General features: G+C 41.3%; 1 long non-coding RNA gene across 1 annotated transcript in view; it reads right to left on the minus strand.

Moving 5' to 3' along the window:
* Positions 1 to 17,997: 17,997 nt before the first annotated feature.
* Positions 17,998 to 21,051, minus strand: part of LOC150044084 (uncharacterized) — a 93,563-nt gene continuing 90,509 nt past the window's right edge. Inside the window, exon 3 of the long non-coding RNA XR_016533187.1 lies at positions 17,998 to 18,268. This is a non-coding gene — a long non-coding RNA (uncharacterized LOC150044084). The remainder of the gene's footprint in view (positions 18,269 to 21,051) is intronic.

The following is a 21,051-nucleotide window of genomic DNA, read 5'->3' on the forward strand; positions in this document are numbered from 1 at the left end:
TTGTTTCTCTCTTTCTCTCTCTCCTCTCTCTTCCCCCCCCCCTCTCTCTCTCTCTCTCTCTCTCTCTCTCTCTCTCTCTCTCTCTCTCTGTGCGTGTGTGTGTGTACTGAGATTTTTAACTTCAGGACCTTGTACTTGGCAAAGTGGGCGCTCTTCCACATAAATCACACTTCCAGCCCTGATTTTTGCTGTCTCATTTCTTTCCTGGCAGTGTGTGATCCAACAATGTCCCCATAGCTAGGTGAACAGTACGTGTGCAATGGCATCCAGGGGTCTCGTGAACTCCTTTTCTGCCTGAGATGTAAACCGTCTCAGCCTTCCAAGTTCACTGCCCTCTTGAAGGACAACCTGTTACAGTTTGGATCTTCAATTTCCCCCCAAAGGCCACAAGCCAAAGACTCAGTCGCCAGTACCACAGGGAGGGTCAGGAGTGCAGGAGGGTTTGTTCTCAAGCTGTCTCTCCATTTCTGTGTGCTTGGGGACTGCTCTGGAGGTGGCTAGTTTACCCTACCACATGCTTCCAGCCACAGCACAGGCACCAAACAAGGAAGCCAGCTGACTAGAGACTCACGCCCCAAGCCCTCCCTCAGGATGTCCCAGCGACGGTCTGAACCCAGGGCCCTAGGCTCTTGCTTAGCCTTTTCCACTCTTGATTAACACAGCTACTTTTTGGTGGTTATGTGGAGATTAAAAGCCTTTCCTGCCTGGGCTGGCTTTGAACACTGATCCTCAGACCTCAGCTTCTGAGTGGTAAGGATTACAGGCGTGAGCCATCGGGGCCTGGCTTTTTGGAATATTTTTTTTGTTCAGCTTCTGGAGTACCTTACTCTTGATTTTTCTCTCCATACCTGGCCACCTCTTTCTCACTGGTTCCCCTTCAATACCACCTCTCTCAATGTCCAGGTGATTAAAATACCCTTTTCTGCCCTTCTGATTCTACCCAGTCCCAGGGCTTTGGACACCATCACACTTATATGCTTCTTACGTTCAGATTTTATTGCTAGCCCATCTCTCTTTTAGACTGTGGACTCCGGTATACAGCTGTCTTTGTGACTTTTCTTTTTAATGGGTCATGGGGCTTGAACTCCATCTGGGTGCTTTCCCTGAGCTCCTCAGCTCAAGGCTTCAGCTCTACCCTTGAACCAAGCTCCACTTCCTGTTTTCTAGGGGTTAAATGGAGATAAAAGTCTTAGGTTCTTTTGTGCCCCGGCTGGCTTTGAACCTTGATTCTCAGATCTCAGCCTACCGAGTAGGTAGGATAACAGGCATGAGCCACCAAGCCCGGTTCTTTGTGACATTTCTAATGCCATGGGAGAGACATCCCAAAGTCATGGAGTCTGTTTGTGCACATAGCACCTCCACTATCTATCTATATGCCCCAAAGCCATCCGTTACCTTCCATAGCATCTCAGCACTCTGGGCTCTCCTTTCTACAATCAAGTCCACCCGTGACGTTAAACCATGCTACTTCACCTTTAATGTCTGGCGCACATCTAATCGAGTTAAGCTGAGCTGTCTGATGTCGGGTTCTATGTTAGGTCAACTCCATTTCCAGACCTCTTGCCTCTGCTCTGTCTTTGATGACAACACACACCGCTGGACTACTTCAAGTCCTTGTTTACTGCGCCAGTACTAGGGCTCAAATGAACTAAGGGCCTGGGCACTGTCCCTTAGCTTTTGTTGACTACAGGTACTTTACCACTTGAGCCACACCTCTGCTTCCAGCTTATGGGAGTTGGAGGTTAGAGTCTCATGGACTTTCCTGCCTGAGCTGGCCAAGGTTCAAAAACCTTGGCCCTTAGATCTCAACCTCCTGAGCAGCTAAGATAAAGGTCTGAGTCATCAGTGGGTGCTCCCATGTTCTTCCTCATCTCTCCTTTCCTTTTTGGTATTATGGACATATGTTTTTTTGGCCATTCCTGGGCTTGAACTCAGGGGCCTGGGCACTGTCGTTGGGCTTTCTCAAGGCTAGCACTCTACCACTTGAGCCACAGCATCATTTCCAGCTTCTTCTGTGTATCTGGTACTAAGGAATCAAACCCAGGGCTTTGTGCATGCTAGGCAAGCACTCTACCACTAGGCCACACTCTTGGTCCCCATATATGATTTTTTTTTTTTTGCCAGTCCTGGGCTTGAGCTCAGGGCCTGAGCACTGTCCTTGGATTTTCTCAAGGCTAGAGCTCTACCACTTGAGCCTCAGCACCACTTCTGGCTTTTTTCTATGTATGTGGTACCGAGGAATTGAACCCGGGTCTTCGTGCATGCTAGGCAAGCACTCTACTACTAGGCCAAACTCCCGGCCCCATATATGATTTTTGGTTTTACGTAATTAGAAAACACTTAAGCGTGGTATTTATATAATTTTAACTTAAAAGTATATTGTCATGGTGAATTTTTGATAATATTGATCTTTTATTTTTCATGACTTTTGGTGACTTAGTATCTTATTTAAGAAGGCCTTCTCTACCCCAATACACTGTTTAAAAAAATTAAGAGGGTTTCTTACTTGGATTTTTATTACATTTACAATTATTTTTGTGAATGGTGTGAAGGATTTAACACATTTTCCTAAATGGACACTATTGACTTGGTAGTAGTCCATTCTTTACCTATTGATTTAAAAACACATTCTGGGTAACTTCCATTGATATACATGCGTCAATCTTAGAATACTTCCTCTATTGATCTAGTTGTCTCTACTCCAAAACCACACTACAGCTTTTTGCGATCATTGTTGAAATGATTCTATAGTTTTTCTCCTTTAACAACTGACAGAATAAATGACACAAATACATTTTTATAATGTTGAAAACTCTTTTTTTTCTTCCTATCAGTCGTGGGGCTTGAACTCAGGGCCTGGGCATTTTCCTGAGCATTTTTGCTCAAGGCTAGTGCTCAACCACTTTGAACCACAGTGCCATTTCCAATTTTCTGCTGCTTAATTAGAGATAAGAGTTGCATAGACTTTCCTGTCTGCGCTGGCTTTGATCAACGATCCTCAGATCTCTGCCCCCTAAGTAACCAGGACTACATGTGTGAGCCATCAGCACACAGCTATCTTTTTATTCTGGGATAAATTTGATGTTAATAATGCATTGACATGTTCAATTTGTGAATACCTCTTCATTTTTGAATTGTATCTCCAGAAGAGAAAAAGACTGAGGTTTTCTTTCTTTTGTCCTTATGCCCTTTAATAGTTTAGGTATTATTGCTACACCAGAACATAACACCAGCTGGCTGGTGTCCTGTCTTACACACCATTTCTTCCTAAGTCTCCTAGAGCTTACTTAAGTAGGGCCACCGTCTAAGTTCTCTCCAGTTCTTTCTTGTCCTTCATAGTTAAGGCAGGATGTTTAGCTCTCTTTATAATAGTCTAAGGAAATATTATTTACAAAAATTGTCCATTAAACTTGTAGATAAGTGTTAACATTTAAAAAAATACATTTGTTTTTTCTTATTCCTAGGATTTAGCAGGTGTGTGTGTGTGTGTGTGTGGCGTGTGCATGTATGCACGCACATGTGCCAGCATTTGTTATATGTATGTCCTCCGTCATTTGAACCACATCCCAGTCCTTCTGCTTTTACTTTGTTTTTCAGAGAGGGTCCCACATTTTTGTACGGCCTAGCCTTAAAGTTCAGTCCTCTTTCCTGTGCCTTCCAAGTAGCTGGGTCTATAGACCTGAATCACCACACTTAACCTTTTATTTTGTATTTGAAATTGCCAGTTTAAGCTTTTGTAATGTGTGAATATGATTTGTGTATTTCTTTCAAAATTTGTTTTGTGTCCCTTGTAGCTTAATATCTAGTAAAATATGTGAATGTATGTTTGAAATGCTTGTCCATATATCTATCCAGTCAAGCTTGTTAACTGCTCTATTCAAACATGTATAGCTCAGTGCTGTATGAATAACATATTTTTTCTTCAGTTCTTTCACTGACTAAAAGGTTTATGCTAAAATTTTCTACTATGGTCATAGGTTTATAATTTTTATTTTTGGTTGGTCGTGGGGCTTGAACTCTGAGCCTGGGTACTGACCCTGGGCCCTTCAGCTCAAGGCTACTGCCCTACCCACTCCTTGAGCCACACTGCCGCTTTCGGCTTTCTGGTAGTTAAGTGGAGATAAGAGTCTCATGGACTTTCATGCCCAGGCTGGCTTTGAACCGCAACCCTCAGATCTCAGCCTCCGGAGTAGGTAGGATTACAGGCATGAGCCACTGGCACCTGGCAGTTTTATAATTTTTTAAAGCATTTCTAGGCAAGTGCTCTTCCACTGAGCCAAATCTTCAGCTTTCTTTTTCTTTTTGCCAGTCCTGGGGCTTGAACTCAGGGCCTGGGCACTGTCCTTGGACACTTTTTGCTCAAGGCTAGCACTCTGCCACTTCTGGCTTTTTCTTTGAACCCAGCGCTTCATGCATGCTAGGAGAGCACCATTAGCCATGTTCCTGGCCCCCAGCTTCCTTTTTTTTAATTAAAGAATTTATTAACATTGATTTTTACATTGTATTTCAAATGTCATGTTTAACAAACAAGCATTTAAGGAGGGAATCTTTGTATACAATCACTGGCACTTAGGTTTTAGAACATAATTAAAATTACAGCTTTCTTTTCTTCATATCAAACCTCTTACAAAATGAACTCATATTGATAAAGTAATCTCAAACAAAATAATAAAATGCCTCTTCATTTTTGTAATTCAAAGTTTTCTTTTACATTCTATAGATATTTTACTATTTTTTGTTATTTTTGCTAGGTTAATCTTTTCTTCCCAGCTTCTTGTTTGTACTTACATTTTACGTGTGCTTCTTGTGAACAGCAAGTACTTTTTTTTTTTTTTCAGATTAATTTAAGAAGCTGTGTTTTCATAGGTGGATATAACCTTTCAGTGTCTTGTTTCTATTTCTCATGCTTTTGGGTCTTCTATTTCCTTTTCCTGTTCTGTGTTTGATTGACAGCTTTGTGAAGTCTCTTTTTCCTTCTCTGGAATGGTTTTTAAGTAAAACATTGCTTCTTTTCTTCCACTAATTATGTTTACCATGCCTCCTACACCACTGCAACATGTCAGTTGTATAATTTGGGCAGGCACTGAACTCTGGGTTCAAAATTATTTTCCCTAAGAATTTGGAACATAGCACCTACTGTCCTGATAGTGAAAAGCTCGACATCAATATAATTAGAGGATTACCATCATGTCTTATCCTCAGTGTCTCTCAGCCTGTTTCCTTTCTTCCTTTGTCTTTCCTTTTGAACTATTCATTGGAAAAAGCTCTCTAGTTTTCTTCTGGAATGAATGCAGGGCCATCATGTAGTAATTCTCTTTCCTTCTGGACTCCGTTTTGCTTTCATTACTGAGTTCTGTGACTGGGTGTTAGGGCCTCTATCTGTACAGTCTGGCACCTCCCTATATGATATTCATTTCTTTCAAATCATTGGTGATTCTAAGTTGCTAGTTCATCTTTATTTATATTTTAGAGATAGTTTATTCATCTGTGATTGGATATAATTATAGCAGCCTGAGTGGGTGGGGAGTGTACAGAACCCACCACTGAGCAGGGATCATGGCTAGATAGCATGTCAAGCCTTGTAACCACTTGTGGGTGTCTGCTTTGCCTCTCAGAGCCAGGAGAAATGGGGCAGAGAGAGGTGGACCACACACCTGCATGTCCTACAGACATAAAGCTGCCCTTGGGATTGCACAAAGCTTCCATGACATGCTAACTCCTATGTGGAGTCTGCACTTCTCTTCTGTATTTCAATGCCTTTTTCTGGGGTTCTCCATGCTTTTTTGGCCCATATTGCTTTGTTTCTTATCACAGTTGTCTTTGGAGGAAGAGAGGAAGGTTATTTAAGGCATATGTAGTAGCAAAGGAAGACACAGAATGTTCTCAGTGCTTCCCCTGGTACTCAAGTTAGAAGCTGCTACGTTCTCATAGACATAAATACTGTAGACTTCTGACTATACTTCCCTTTCTACTGAAGCAGTGTGTTTTTTCAGTTTCTCTCTTTTAAATTTATTATGTGTCAGTAGTTTGTACAAAGGGGTTTTCACTGCACGTGTCAGTTTGTGAGTACGATGTAGCTTGGTCAGTGGCATCCCCTTCGCTGCTCTCTGCCCCTCCAAGTGAGTCCCACTATATTCACAGCTCAGGGAGGAAAATCTATAGGACGTCAATTGCTACTGGAAATTTGACAAAATCCACTATCTGTCATAAATGCAGTATTCAGCCAAGCGAGAAAAGGAAAGAATTTCTTCTACACGATTCGAAAGCATTTGCAAAACACAAAACAAAACAACAACAATAATAAAAAAAAAAACAACAACAGCTAACATCCTATTAGACAATAAAAGGCTGGCAGGACAAGATGCCTGCAACTCAGCATGCCTGGCCTGCTGAAAACCCTACACAGAGTACCATGTGATGAAAAAGAAATAAAAGACATATGGATTAAAGTGGAACTGTGCCATTCGCATATCACATTTTTATGCTCACAGAGAATGCCAAGGATCTACCACATACACGCACACACACACACACATGCATGCACGCATGCACGCACGCATCCCATCTCTTAGAATTATTGGGTATTTGAAGACTTTAAAGCAAAAGGTCAACATATAAAAAACAGGACCAAGTGTAGTGGCAAACGCCTATAACAGATTTTCCAGGTGAAATTTAAAGGCCGTATCTGAAAAAGCAAGCCAGGCAGAGCAGTGAATACCCATACTCTCAACTACTTGGGAAGCAGAGGTTGAAGGATTGTGGTCTGAGGATGGTCTACCTGAAAAATAAATGGAAGCGAAAAGGAGCTCTGTGCCAGTGGCTCATGCTTCAACTCCCAGTCACTCAGGAGCTGAGATCTGAAGATCACAGGTGGAAGCTAGCACAGGCAGGAAAAAAAAAATCGGTGAGATTCTTATTTTCAATTAAACACCAAAAATCCAGAAGTAGTGCTGTGGCTCAAATGGTAAGATGCCACCCTCTCATGGGTCAGCACTCAGGTCCTGAGTTCACGCCTTGGTATTAGCACATGCATCAGTGCACAGACACATGCACACACACAGTAAAAAGGCTGGCAGCATGGATCACAGTGGTAGAGCCCTTTCCTACAAGTATAGGGCCCCAAGTTCAAATCCCATTACAAAAAAATTTAGAAAAACTTTGCATTTCTACATACATGCAATATGTTAACAGCAAACAAAAACATAAATGTCTTTCCGATCAGCTTCAAAGTGGATATCCTTGGACAACAATCTGAGAAAACAGCACAGGCGCCACACACTAAGAAGTCCTGTAAATGGAATGAAGTTGAGGCAGGAGGATCACAAGTTCAAAAGTAGGCTAGACAACGAAGTAATACTCCCCTTCTCTCCCCCCCACTATCACATTCCCAAGAAAATACTCCTAAAATACAATCAAGTCAAAGACCTAATCATTGCTAAGAAATTCCAACAGAATGAAGAGAAGTGTTCCCAATCTATAGGTTTAATACAATCTCAATCTATAGGTTTAATACAATCCCAATCTATAGGTTTAATACAATCCCAATCTATAGGTTTAATACAATTCCAATCTATAGGTTTAATACAATCCCAATCTATAGGTTTAATACAATCCCAATCTATAGGTTTAATACAATTCCAATCTGTCATAGTTTCCTTATCAATAAAGATCCTTCCACAGATTCATTTTTAAATAGCTCGACACTTTTATTTCATGTGATCCTAAATTTACTCATTCCTTTGATGTTTGTTTCCTGCATTTCTTTATTATAAACAGGGATTATTAGGTAAACAGGTTCCTAATTTAACCTGTGAACATCTTTCTTTCATTAGGATAAACGTTATGAAATATAATTTCTGGTTCTGATACACATGGTCAAATAGGTGTAGTGTCAAGTGTGCCCATTGTCAAATATATACAAAAACTTTTACCTTTAAATTTTAAAACATGCTTCCTCTGAAACACTTAGTCCTGTTAGCCCTTTCCCACTGTTCAGTCTGTACAGCTATTTGGTCTCATTATGTTACTGCGACATTTATTGGACTATAAGCAATTACTGCCTTAATAAGATATTATGCCTCTAGGCTATCCACTTGCTAAGTGCAAGTCTTCCAGGAAATCTGAGAGAAGAGAAAATGTGGAGTGATAAACTCATGGTCTGTGTAAGGGCTCTGAACCTTGGCAGCAGGGATGAGGTAATGGTGATGCAGTTAAGTGGTATTACTCAGTCTGCCATGAAAGGAGGCTATTCTAATTGCTCTTAAGATTTTTCTATTCTTCTATTGAGTGTGCCCATTAAAAGGCAGTGGCTACAGGTAGGGTGTGCTTTTTGTTGGGGAGGTTATTTTTGTATTAGCTCTGTAAGTTATGCGAAAAAGATCACTCAAACTTTTTGTCAAATTCTGCAAAATGAGCTTAGCACAGGCGATTCACATCTGCAATCCTAGCTACTCGGGAGGCTGAGCTCTGAGACTTGAGGTTCAAAGCAGCTTGGGCAAGAAAGTCTGTTAAGATTTTTATTTCCAATTAACCTGAAGAAAGCCATAAGTGGAGCTGTGGCTCAAATGGCAGAGAACCAGCTTTGAGCAAAAGAACTCAGGGACAGCGCCTGGAAGGTCAAGCCTTCCCACTGGCTCACACGCGTGCGTGCCTGTGTGTGTGAGTGCGTGCATGAGCACACACACCCACAACCCCCCACAAATCTGCAGATCTTCAAAATGCACGTACACTCTCTCTTAGATTCTTATCATGATTCATTTATAAAGTATGAAATTGAAGATAACCTGTAGTCTAGAGAAAAATCTAATAACCATTTTTTTTTTTTTTTGCCAGTCCTGGGCTTGAGCTCAGGGCCTGAGCACTGTCTTTGGACTTTCTCAAGGCTAGAGCTCTACCACTTGAGCCTCAGCACCACTTCTGGCTTTTTTTCTATGTATGTGGTACCGAGGAATCGAACCTGGGTCTTCATGCATGCTAGGCAAGCACTCTACCACTAGGCCAAACTCCCCGCCCTAATAACCATTTTTTTAAACTGCTGTGTTTTATTCCACTTGAGACATGAACTATACACTGAATAAGAATAAACTATCAAAGCATTAATTTTCTGCCAATGATACCAATTAGGCCAAGCACTGACTACACTTCAATGATGAAAAATTAATAAGCTCTGTTAACTGTGAAAGGCACAGGAAAACCCAGCCGTGGGCACTGTGAATGTGCTGCCATTTGTTTTTTTAGGAATTATTTGCTGAGAACCGTTCTCCTAATTTCATTTTTGTGCCCCAAGTATATGATTTAAAAATATGGCAGCCCATGTATTGCTAGATTCCTGCAAACATTAAGCAAATATATTAGAGCAGGGGCATATTTTACATAACCATATGTGTCAGACTAAATTTAGGCTAAGACAGAGAATTAATGCAACTCATATCTGATTTATATTTAACAAATATAGAGAGATAAGCTCCTGTTTGGAAGGCCTACATGTTGTTCCCATGGCAACTGCATAAACACTTTCTTCATAAACACATAGTCATCTTCATTCTTTATACCCCATTATTTCTTTCTCTCCATACTGAAGCCTGGGGGAGCCTAATTTATTCCCCCAGGGAGCGGGGGGTGGGGTAGGGAGAGGAGAGAATCAATCAATGATTTTCTTAATCAGTGGCATTTGCAGAGTGGGTGGCATAGTTCTTTTTATGGAAAAGCAATCTCCACCAACGCGCTTGCTGTGTGTGAGACAGAAGGCTGGGAGAAAAGAGTTACTGGTTTTCAGAGACGTGTGAGTCTCGTCACAGAAGCCAGTTCTTCAAAGGGAGCTGAGACACAAAGAAGGTTAGCTAAGCACGGACAGGTACTTCCTCTGTTTATTCTTTCCCCAGGCCAGGAGTGTGACACAGACCCTATGTCAGGGAAACAGTCTACTTTTTTTTTTTTGGGGGGGGGGTCATGGGGCTTGAACTCAGGCCCAGGTACTGTTCCTAAGCAATTCAGCGTAAGGTTAGTGCTTTACCACTTTAGCCACAGCACCACTTCTGGTTTTCGGGTGGTTCATTGGAGATAAGAGTCTCAAGAACTTTCATGTGCAGGCTGGCTTTGAACCACGATCCTCAGATCTCAGGCTCCTGAGTAGCTAGGATTACAGGCGTGAGCCACCAGCGCCCCGGTTATCAGGGAGATATTCTTTGTCCATTCCTAGAGCTTGGGCAGAGTGAAAAAATTCCTCTGCTCATTTCTTTGTGTGATAGAGACTGTATAGAATAAATAGCACCCAGAGGTAAAACAAAAACCAAAAAACAACAAGAACCCTATCTGAGCCCAGTGCTGAGAGCTCACAGCTGTAATCCTAGCTACTCAGGAGTCTGGAATCCGAGAATTGAGGTCTGAAGCCAGCCAGACTTATATTTCCAATTAATCAGCAAAAAGCTGGACATAGAAGTGTGGCTCAAGTGGTAGAGCATTAGCCTTGAACAGCAACAAAACCCCACAAGGGTCAGGGCCCAGACCCGAAACAAACCAAACAGCAAATAACAAAAACCTATTTGCACCAACGAATGGCCACAAGGAATGGCAGTAGCGTCTTTGCCTGGTCTCCTCTGAGTCTTGGATAATTATCACGGATTAGACTTTTAGCTGGCAGATGAAGAAGGTCTTGAAGTCCTCTTGGGGAGAGCGGAGCAATTCACACTCTTCGGGGCTCAGAATACTCTGGCTCTTCACATCTCTGCTGCCCTCCGAGCAGAGTTCACTGAGGCCAGGGAGGGAAGCAGGCACATGGGGTGAGCTTCTGTCCTGGCTTCATTTGGTGCCACTGGGCTAGGACTTAGCCTCCTTTCTTTCTTGTTTATATCTGATTTCTTTATGGGGGCTTGACAATACCCCTCCCACTTTAACACAGTGTCCTATGCATAACAGATGCCTAAACAGCTAAGATGACAGATCAATCTTTATTCATCATGTATTTATTTCCTAAAACATGAGGCTTCGCACAGATTTAACCATGAGGCAATGTTTCCTCCACCAGTGGGAAAAGCCCATTCACACTGCTCTCTTTATCCTGTTTCTGCAAAGTGAATCTCTCTCCCCATCGATGGACTTGTTGTTTATTATTTTTTGTGTGCAAGTATCAGGACTTGAACTCAGGGCCCTGGGCCTGAACAATTTTGCTTAAGGCTAGCACTCTCCCACTTGAGCCCCAGCGCTACTTCTAGCTATGTAGTGGTTAACTGGAGACATACGTTTCAGATTTGGCTGCCCAAAGTGGCTTAGAACCACAATCCTCAGAGCTCAGCTTCCTGAGTGGCCAGGATTACCACCAGTGTGAACTACTGGCACCTGGTGAGTTTCTTTTTTTTTTAAACTATAATAAGAAGCAGAAATAAGAGCAATATCTTCATTATTATACACTTCAATCACTCATGTTTAGTCACATTCCAACTGATTGAAATTAACTTAAAACCTTTACTGGTAATTGTGTTTGGCACAATGAATTGTAGGCCACTGATATGCTCTTGACACCCACACTAATCTCTTTCACAATTTGCTTCAGGTCTTTATCCTCTTCTCCCATCATTCTTCGCCTCAGGCCAGGCTTTCAGTGAAGCCACTTTGGAAAAAACCCAAAACAAGTCTATTTTGACATCGTGGCTCTGGGTCTCGTGGTGGCGTGGAGAGAGGCCGCCCAGGTCCAGGCCCAGGCCCAGGCCCTGGCTGGGCTCTGCCTCTCACCCTGCTCTGCACTGTCTTGCTAGGAACACCCATGTGGAAGGAGGGTAACTTGGTTAAGTACCACAGAATACTTTCTGCTGCAAATATCTCTGCACTGCAGAAGTTTAGAATAGCTATCTGTAAGAGGACAGAGCTACTGTTTTGTGACAAGCTTCAAAAGACACTTGGATGAAAGTCTTAGTGGCCCGCCTGGTGCTCTTAGAAGGCGGGAGGAACTGTCAGAGGCTGGGATAAGGGAAAGTTTATAGGCCACTGGGGCATGCTTCCAAAAGGGAATGGAGACCTCCACCACTTCCTCCTTCTTCTCCTCCTCCTCCTGCTCCATCCCTGGATCCTGGCCACCAGAATGAGCAGCTGGCTTCACCACGACTCCCTGATAGGATGTACAGCCATGTCATAAGCCTCAAAGACCAGGGACTGGACCATGCACTGGAACCTCCAAAGCTGGGGACCAAAACCACCCTTTCTGCTTTTTAAGCTGACTGTCTCAAACATGTTGTTATAGTAACAGAAAGCTAACTGATACGTATGGGTTGTGCTCTGGTTTCCTATCTAGTTATCACCAAGCCCTTAGATCTTAAAGATTTCCTCCTTGCTTTTCTTTTTTTTTTTTTTTTTTTTGCCAGTCCTGGGCTTGAGCTCAGGGCCTGAGCACTGTCCTTGGACTTTCTCAAGGCTAGAGCTCTACCACTTGAGCCTCAGCACCACTTCTGGCTTTTTTCTAGGTATGTGGTACTGAGGAATCGAACCCGGGTCTTCATGCATGCTAGGCAAGCACTTTAACCACTAGGCCAAACTCCCGGCCCTCCTCCTTGCTTTTCTTCACAAACTTGTACATCTCTCATTTCATTCTATGTTCTACTTTTAGGTAGTTCTTATATCAAGCATGAGACATACACTGAGGTTCTGGTTTGTTTTTGTTCGGCACCACTTGTTAAACAGACATCCCCCACTGGATTAATTAATTGCCTCTATTCCTTTACACCACCAGATCAGCTGGTGCTGTGACATGGATCTGGAATGCTCCCCCAGAATCTCCTGTGTTGAATGCTTGTATTCTAGGAAAGCAGGGTTTGGGGGTGGGTCCTTTGAAAGGTGATGGGTTTGACAGCTCAACCTCATAAATGGAGTCAGGTTCCTGCGGGGCTGGCTTTGAATGGCAGGTCTTGTCTTTGACCTCACCTCCACCACTGATTCCAGGCTGCTAGGTGACCAGCTCGCCTAGGCCTTGCCACAGGTCTAAAGTAGTGGAACCGGAAAGTACAGGCCGAAACTTCTGAAGCTATGAGCCACATAAGTCTTTCCTTCTTTATTTTTCCACAGCAGTGAAAAGCAGAGCTAGTTAGACTTGTGTGTGGCTAGCTCAGGTTAGTTACTTGAACCCACTGATACATTCCTATTTCACTATCCATATCTGCCTGAACTATTGTGATTATATCATGCCTTGCACACAGGTAAAGTGGTCCTATGTTTCACAATTATTTTAGGTATCTTTAATCTCTTGCCTTTCCATTTCCATATAGATTTTAGAACCCCCCCCCTTCCTCCTTCCCCCCACCCCCGGGGACTTTCGGAATTGAGTTCATGCAGTATATATCAATTAGGGAGGAATTTATAGCATTCTGATAGTAGGTTCTACTGCACTTAGCTTTTTACAATTAATAGAACTAGAATCAGCTATTTGAAGAAACAATATATAAAGTAAACAGGAAATCTGCACCATTAAGATTAACTGGTCTCTGAATTCATCACCATTTGAGCTCCTCAAGGCAGAATTACCCTGTGAGATTTGAAACCACTAAACTACTGAAGAAAGGAACATAAAACATCAGAAGTCAGAGAGATAAAGCTGAGTTTAGATTTTCCCCACTCATCTCTTTTTTTCCTTTTCTTACTCTGCCTTTATCACAAGTAAAATGTAGGGATTGCCATTAAAACTTTCAATGACCTTTAGATGCTTTGGTTTTGGGGTACTGATAATGGGGGCTGAACTCAGGGTTTTGACACTGTCCCATCCTTCATTGGGGGCTAGTACTCTACCACACAAGGTGCAATTTTTTTCGGTGGTTAGTTGAAGCTAAGAGTCTCATGGACTTTCCTGCCCCTGCTGGTTCTGAACCAAGATCCTCAGATCGCAACCTCCTGAGTTAACAGGATTTCAGGCATGAGTCCTAGGCACCCAGCTAAGTTATCTTTTTAAAAAGACAAGTTAAAGTTTTCTGCCTATTTTTCTTTTCTACTTTGATCACTTGATCTCTACCTCCTATGTAGCCCAAAGATTATAGAACATGTTAAGAACACAAAACAAGCTGGGCACTGGTGACTCATGCCTGTAATCCTAGCAATTCAGGAGGCTAAGATCTAAGGATTTCGGTTCAAAGCCAACCTAGGTAGGAAAGGCAATGAGACCCTATCTCTAATTAACCACTAGAAAACTGCAAGTGAAACTGTGGCTCAAGTGGTAGAGTTTTGCCTTGAGCAAAACAACTCAGGGACAACACTCAGGCCTTAAGTTCAAGCCCCACAACTGACAGAAACCAACAAACAAAAACAACATAAGTTTCTCTACATCAAGACCATTCCCTAAGCTACTGTGAAAGAAAGATGTCTGAATGGCCCATCAGGCTATGTGCATTTAAGATTCTGGACAGGTTTCTACCTAACGGTTCCCATAGCGATCATGTCACGTCCCCAGTACATTCCCCCACTCACAAGGGCATCATGGACACTGACAAACTGACCTTGAAACTAGGTGTTTGACTTAGCCTTAGAATACCACCTTACATTTCAGCTTCAAGAGCCCCTTATAGTTTATGCAACTGAAAATTAACATTTCTAGCTCTGTAAGTTAGCAACTATATATATATATATATATGTATATACACACACTGAACAATTGAAAATCTGATTCAAAGGACATATAGATTTAAATTTTGAAGGCACTCAACTTACATGAGGAGCAGATAAATAATACATGAGTGTCAGTGGTCGTCTGTAGTGCTCTGTACCTCTGGAACCTGAGCACTGACACTGAGCCTGGATGGATGGGAAGTGACGTAGTTCTGTTTAATTTTGTAAGAAGGTGGAGTTTGACTGGGCCTCAATGATGCCTTTTAAAAAGTAAAAGTTAATGACCAGAAAAACCCTGTGATACTGTCCATAGATTTCAGTGATCCTGTCTGCATTACTGGGAAATGGACTGAAATGGGACAAGGTACTCTATAACGCATGGTACACAGATAGCAGCAAATATCTGACAATGTTGTTTCTAGTTCTGTAACCAATGGAATATATAAGGATTGTGAAAGTAGAAGTAATTAAACTTAAGGCCTGGATGAAGAAGACAGGGAATTCTGGAGGCTTCTATGTGATATTATACTGGAGAAAATGAACATTCAGCACTTTAATTTCTGCTGTATTGCAAGGTACCTTTTGTGAATTTAACCTGTTTTATTGGTTGAGACTGATGTGGCTATATAACTACCACAGAAGAGTGCTAGTCAATTGTAAGTTAAAGTTTAACCTACGATTGGAAAATTGTTCATAAAATCAGTTAATGTTTTTAGGGTTTTCATTTATTACTTTAGCGAAGAAAAATGATAATATGTTTTAAAATCACAAGATGTCAAGCCCATGTGAGTTGATCAAAGAGTAATTAAGACATTCATTCTTTGGTGTATGGTGTATCCAGGATTATACATATCGTGAATCACTTCCTTAAAGCAAGACTAAGTGCCAAGCTTGGTGGTTCATGCCTATAATCTTTGGGCTACTTAGAAAGTAGAGATCAAGTGATCAAAGTTTGAAGCTAGCCTGGGCATAAATATTCGTACAACTCCATGTCAACTAATGGTTGGGTGCAGTGGTAAATGTATGCTTCCCAGACATGGGAAAAGCACCAAGCAAGGCACAGTGTCGTGCACCTAACTCTACAATAACATGGGTATAAGAAGTGAAATCATACCTTGAAAATAGCCAATGGAAAAAGGAATTAGAGGCAGGGCTTAGGTGGTAGAGTGCCTGTTTGTATTGCTCTGAGTTTAAGCCTCTGAAAACACACACACACACACACACACACACACACACACACACACACACACACACACACACACACAAATTCAGGTAGTGCATTCCTTTGCATCTTTAGGATCATAACATGACACCATACTTGGTGGATGTTTCATATTTCCTACATTTCACAAAAGTCAAGTTTTAGCTTAGACCAACTTATTTCTAATATATAAGTAGAGTTATCTGTCAAAAATCAAACTGAGGGGGCCGGGAGTTTGGCCTGGTGGTAGAGTGCTTGCCTAGCATGCACAAAGACCTAGGTTCAATTCCTCGGTACCACATACATAGAAAAAAGCTGAAAGTGGTGCTGTGGCTCAAGTGGTAGAGCTCTAGCCTTGAGAAAGTCCAAGGACAGTGCCCAGGCCCTGAGCTCAAGCCCAGGACTGGCAAAAAAAAAAAAAAAAATCAAACTGAGGATAACTAGTAAACCAGTTATAGCTGTTTATTTTGATACCATAAGAATTGTAGATATTTTGTTCTTTTTTTTTTTGCCAGTCCTGGGCTTGAGCTCAGGGCCTGAGCACTGTCCTTGGACTTTCTCAAGGCTAGAGCTCTGCCACTTGAGCCTCAGCACCACTTCCAGCTTTTTTCTATATATGTGGTACCGAGGAATCGAACCCGGGTCTTCGTGCATGCTAGGCAAGCACTTTAACCACTAGGCCAAACTCCCGGCCCAAGATATTTTGTTCTTTATTAAGCATTAACTGAAATAATTTTGGCCTAAGATCGAGAAGACTTAAGATTTCAATTCTTTATATAACTGCTCTGGGCTCTTCTTAAAATCTAATAACCTTTGTAATTTCACAACCAGAAAATTTTTGTGCCCTACCTCTTAGGCCAGACCTCTAGCCCAGTTTTTTGCTGATCATCTGAGAGAGGGAGACTCACAGACTTTCCTGCTGGGACTGACCTTGAACTAAGAGCCTCAGCCTCCTAAGCAGATAGGTTTATGAGTCACTGGTGCGCAACAGCCTCACTTGGAAACCTTATTTTTAATAATTTTTTGCCCATTTTCTTTCTTCTCCTCTGGTATTACAGTATGAATTTTTTATAGATTTTTTTTTTCCAAATGAATCTTTTTTTTTCTATTTTGGATCCTATACATTTTGTAACTCTCAATTCCTATAAGATGATTTTTTTAAAAGGTAGAGAAGGGCAAAGGAGAAAATAAAGATGGAATAAAAATAGGATGTCAGATATGAAAGGAGAAAAGGAGACCAGATGTCCAAGTAAAACTAAAAAACAGCATGAAATAAAAGTCAAAAAACAAGACCCAGAACCCTTTGAGCATTTGAAAAGAACTACTTGCTATTTATGTTACTTGGTTTATTTCTGTGAATTGAAAAAAAATATTTGGTGAGGGATGGACTTATAAATACATGCATTAGTATATGCCACATTCTTCCTCAAACAAGCATAACTTTTTCTTAAGAAATGGAAGGGAGGAGGGGGTTGGTGCTGGGTGCAGTTGGCTCACACCTGTAATCACAGCCTCAAGAAACTGGGATCTGCAAGACTGCTGCTTGAGGCCAGCCTGGTAGAAAATCCAAGAAGGAAAAAGCCAGAAGTGGAGGAGTGCCTCAAGTGGTAGAATACCACTCTTAAGTGAAAAAGCAAGCAAGAGAGGAGAGGCCCTGAGCCCAAGCCCCCGTACCAGTACCAGTACCAGTATGTGAACATGTGTGAGCATCCCCGCCTCACACAAAATTTTTTTCTTTGGCCAGTCCTGGGCTTGAGTTCAGGGCCTGAGCACTGTCCTTGGGCTTTCTCAAGGCTAGAGCTCTGCCACTTGAGCCACAGCACCACTCCTGGCTTTTTTCTATGTATATGGTACCTAGGAATCAAACCCAGGACTTCATGCATACTAGGCAGGCACTCTATTACTAGGCCAAACTCCTGGCCCAAAAATCAATTCTTTTTTTTTTTTTTTTGCCAGTCCTGGGCTTGAGCTCAGGGCCTGAGCACTGTCCTTGGACTTTCTTAAGGCTAGAGCTCTACCACTTGAGCCTCAGCACCACTTCCGGCTTTTTTCTATGTATGTGGTACCAAGGAATAGAACCCGGGTCTTCGTGCATGCTAGCCAGGCACTTTAACCACTAGGCCAAACTCCTGGCCCCAAATCAATTCTTTTATACAAACATTAATGACTAAAATCAAATCTGAAACTATGAAAGTATAAAGTAATCAGCTTTTCTACAGTTTTGGCATTTGTGAAGTAAACATTTAAACTTTGAAAGGAATCTCTTTAAGCCAATTAAAGGCTCTTGGTAGAAATATCCTGATAGGGAGATGGTAGTTATTTTTACCGTTTAAATTTGAAGCACTTCATGGATTCTGGAGGCTGAGCAATTTTAGCAGCTGGTGTTACATTCCTTTACAATTGCAATGTCCTTTGGGTCTTTCCAAGATGAATGGTCTTTCTTCCTTGCTTCTCATTACTTCAGGTACTTTCTGAAGATAGTGATATTTACTGAAAGCGAAAAAGAAACAAATGAAATAGATAAACTGGACAGTAAATTAGTTTCAGCTATATTGGATATCTTCCTTTCCTTTTGGATTTGACTAATTCCACCCATGGTGATAGTTACAATTCATCTAATTCATTAAGAAGTAACTTTTTGGATATAGCTCTGTGGCTCAAGTGTTAGAGCAGTAGCTTTGAGCAAAAGAACTCAGAGCATCTAGACCTTGAGTTCAAGCCCCAGGACCAGCATAAAAATCAGTCATCCAGTCAATAAAACAAATAGAGTTTAAGAAGTAATTTCCTTAGGTAGGTGAAGATCAGATGGTACCTCATACTTGATAAATCCCACATCCTATCTAAAAACCAGGTACAAGAATCACAAGGACACAGAGGCAAGAGATTTACTAGAACCCCATTTGGTGGTTTTTGCGGACTTATTTTTCTGAATGAGAAATCATTAAATGATACCTCACCTCTACCAAAATGACTCTTGCTGGGCAAGAGTGGCTTACCAAAACACGACCAAGATAAACGAGAAGAAATCTCCCAGAATGACATATCTCATCAATGGCAGGAAAACTTTAGAGGGAAAATGCAATTTATGCCCATTTCCTTTTTCTTTTTTTTCATATGTTTATGGTAATTAATAGAAAGGGTTACATTATATTCACAAGATAGAAGGTTCATTACTTGACATACATTGATACCTTTTCTCATGTCTTCGTCCCCATTTCCCCCCCCCATCCACTCCTTTTTCTTTTTCCTGACATTTTTCCTAGTACTTTTTCTCATTCTGAATCAGAACTCTATTCTGGTCTCGCTGTTACAGCCTTCCCCATGCTCTGAGAATCCAGAAAACCTACTCTCTCCACATGATTTGAATGGTCAACTTGTCCCTCAGCTCTCCTGGTTTTCTTTTAGTATTTGAATATTTAAAAGGTGAACATAGGGGCTAGAGCTGGATCTCACAACTGTATCCATTCTGAAATTTGGGGGCTCTTTAAGAGTTCAGTAGATTCATATTTAAACTCACTTCTGAAATGAAACCTGTCATTTTTGATCTGTGTTTATAATTTCATTTCTCAGTCTTGCTGCTTTCCTCCTTTATTCCCTAGGTCTCACTCTGCTGCCCAGACGAGTCTGAAGTTTTTCAGCTCAAGCACTTGTCCCCGTGGTTGACACTGCAGGCATGTGCCATCAAACTTTGCTTCTGATGTAACCTTTGACATGGCGTCTAATCTCTCAAAATCCTACAGGCTCAGATGTTTGTGCTCTTGTTTACTTTGCTATTTAACTTAATAGTAAGGAGCACTTTCAAGTAAAAAGATCACTGAATACTGAAAAAACAAAGGTCTTCTAGGAAAAAGCTTACTGTGAGCGTTTTTATCTGCACAATGTAGGGGTTGTTGAGCCATGACCCCATGAGACAAGTTCCACCTGACACCTATGAATAGATTTTATATTTTTAAACAGTTGGGGAAAAACAAACAATCAAAAGACAGTAGGCACCAATAGCTTACACATGTAATCCTTGCAATCCAGGAGGCTGAGATCTGAGGATCACAGTTTGATGCCAGCACAGACAGAAAAGTCTCTTGTGAGGCTTATCTCCAATTAACCACCAAAAAAGCTAGAAGTAGAGCTTTGGCTCAGGTGGTAGAGTGCCAATTTTGAATAAAATGGCTCGGGGAGGGCTAGGAGCAAGGCCTACTGGTAGAGTGCTTGTCTAGCATGCACGAAGTCCAGGGTTTGATTCCTCTGTACTACATACACAGACGCTGGAAGTGCTATTGTGGCTCAAGTGGTAGAGCTCTAGCCTTGAGGAAAGCCCAAGGACAGTGCTTAGGCCCTGAGTGCAAGCCACAGAACTGGCAAAAAATTAAAAAAAAAAAAAAGCCTCAGGGATACTATGACCAGAGCTCAAGTCCAGGACACACAAAATTTTTTGGCCTACCTTAAGCCAAACTCCCGGCCCCCCCAATTTTTTTTTTAAAGAATTTATCAACGTTGATTTTTACATCATATTTTAAGTGACAAGTTTAACGTACAAGTGTTCAAGGAGGGACTCTATTTACAATCACTGGGACTTAGTATTTAGAAGTTAATCACAATTACGCTAAGGGTTTGTATGTCATAGAAACATATTAATTTATGAAATAAAACATTATGTCTATAGAGTCATAGGTTTTTATGTCTATATAGTTATGTTTGTATTTCCATTACCATGTCCATAGCTTTGGGTATGCAGTTATCAAAAACTGGAGCCACAAAAATTATATGAAATTCAAATTTCACAGTCCCAAAATAACCATTTCAGCCAACTCACTTATTTCTGTATTGTCTATGGCCACTTTTGTACCTCAAAAGCTGAGTTATTTGCTGGCACAGGACAGGACACCCACAACATCTAACAAACAACAGAGCCCATTACAATGAATATTTGCCAAGTTCGGATACAAATTAAGTGCTACATGGCTATCTAAATCTATAGGTTATATATTTCTAAACACTAGGCAAATTGGTTCATTTGTGTCCTTATGCACATTGGTATTTATTCTTTTATGTTTCTAATGAAATGTTAACTTATATATTAAAAATTATTATCATAATAGCTCATTTTTATATTCTCAGATGTTCATTTTCCTGATTTGTGTGATACATGATTTTCTTCTGGCTAGACTCTAGTTTAAAGCTTCCACTGGGCTCTTGGAAGTAAAAAATAAGGTAAAGAATTCTCACAGTGCACACAAGCTCATTTACAATAATGAGAAGGGAAACACTGAATCGAT

Source organism: Megascapheus bottae, chromosome 30 (genome assembly GCF_031878675.1).
Source record: "Megascapheus bottae isolate mThoBot1 chromosome 30, mThoBot2.hap1, whole genome shotgun sequence".
Lineage (NCBI taxonomy): Eukaryota > Metazoa > Chordata > Mammalia > Rodentia > Geomyidae > Megascapheus > Megascapheus bottae.